The following is a 1,627-nucleotide window of genomic DNA, read 5'->3' as shown; positions in this document are numbered from 1 at the left end:
TTCAAAATAAATATCTTTTAAGTATTCATGAAAGGGCATCATCTTTTCTCTCACCTATATGCAAATCTAATAGATGTTGCAAATTACAGGTGTTAAACTACATTTGCAAATTCTGTGCAACAAAGAATGATACTAAGAAAGTTGCATTACTTTACAATAACGTAAATACTTAAGACAAATCAGGAAGGCTACTGACAGAGAGTGGAAGCATTGATCATACTGTAGAGGGAGGAAAAACATTTATGCCAGTTTGTGTGGCTTCTATATGCTTGTCCTCTTGCAGTAGATAATCTACCTTCTCATGAACATTCTTTGATTTTTTTACATACAGATTAGTATGGATGCTGTAAATCAATGATGAGAAATCACACAGCAATAAAACTTTCATCCTGCTGGGACTGACAGATAATCCACAACTGCAAGTTCTCCTTTTTATCTTTCTATTTCTCACTTACATGTTGAGTGTAACAGGGAACCTGACCATTATCACCCTCACAATGCTGGACTCCCACCTTAAAACTCCTATGTACTTTTTCCTCAGAAACTTCTCCTTTTTAGAAGTCTCATTCACTACTGTCTGTATTCCTAGATTCCTGTACAGTATATCAACTGGAGACAATACCATCACTTACAATGCATGTGCAAGTCAAATATTTTTTGTTATTCTCTTTGGGGCAACAGAATTTTTTCTCTTGGCCGCCATGTCCTATGACTCCTACATGGCCATCTGTAAACCCCTTCATTACATGACCATCATGAACAGCAGAGTCTGCATTTTATTAGTCATCTGTTGTTGGGTGGCGGGCTTGGTGATCATTCTCCCACCCCTTAGCTTCGGCCTCCAGCTGGAGTTCTGTGACTGTAATGCCGTTGATCATTTTAGCTGTGATGCAGGTCCCCTCTTAAAGATTTCATGCACAGATACATGGCTAATAGAACAGATGGTTATCGTTATGGCTGTCTTTGCACTCATTATCACCCTAGCATGTGTGCTTCTGTCCTACACACACATCATCAGGACAATTCTGAAATTCCCGTCTGCCCAGCAAAGGAAAAAGGCCTTTTCTACATGCTCATCTCACATGATCGTGGTCTCCATCACCTATGGAAGCTGCATCTTTATCTATGTCAAGCCTTCGGCAAATGAAGAGGTGGCCATAAATAAAGGAGTTTCAATGCTCACTACTTCTGTGGCTCCTATGCTGAACCCCTTCATTTATACACTGAGGAACAAGCAAGTGAAACAAGCTTTTGACCACTCCATAAAGAGGATTGCATTTCTCTCAAAGAAGTAGAAAATTTGTTGAATCAAAGTGAAATGAAAAAAAATCCCCTATTTACTTTACTATGTCCTCCAACTTGTTTCATGGTTTCCTGTCTAAATGTACTCAGATTAACTTTCTTATAGACTTTTAATATATCATCCTTATGTCACCTTAATTAAATAATTTTAAATCAAATGCACACATAGTGTTTTACTTATTGTGAAACCATACCATAAATTTCTAAAAAAGTGTATCACCACTAATGGTTTTGTCTTTGTTTTAATGCTCTATGGAAAGAAGGGAAGTAAAAATATGTAAAAGTATACAAATCATATGAAAGATAATTATACAGTACTATACCA

At 37.0% G+C, this 1,627-nt stretch overlaps 1 pseudogene; it reads left to right on the top strand.

Annotated features, from left to right (window-relative positions):
• Positions 1-357: 357 nt before the first annotated feature.
• Positions 358-1,295, top strand: LOC143690098 (olfactory receptor 6C2-like; annotated as a pseudogene).
• The last annotated feature ends 332 nt before the right edge of the window (positions 1,296-1,627 follow it).

Source organism: Tamandua tetradactyla, chromosome 7, assembly GCF_023851605.1.
Source record: "Tamandua tetradactyla isolate mTamTet1 chromosome 7, mTamTet1.pri, whole genome shotgun sequence".
Taxonomy (NCBI): domain Eukaryota; kingdom Metazoa; phylum Chordata; class Mammalia; order Pilosa; family Myrmecophagidae; genus Tamandua; species Tamandua tetradactyla.
This window is presented reverse-complemented; position numbering and strand designations above follow the sequence as displayed.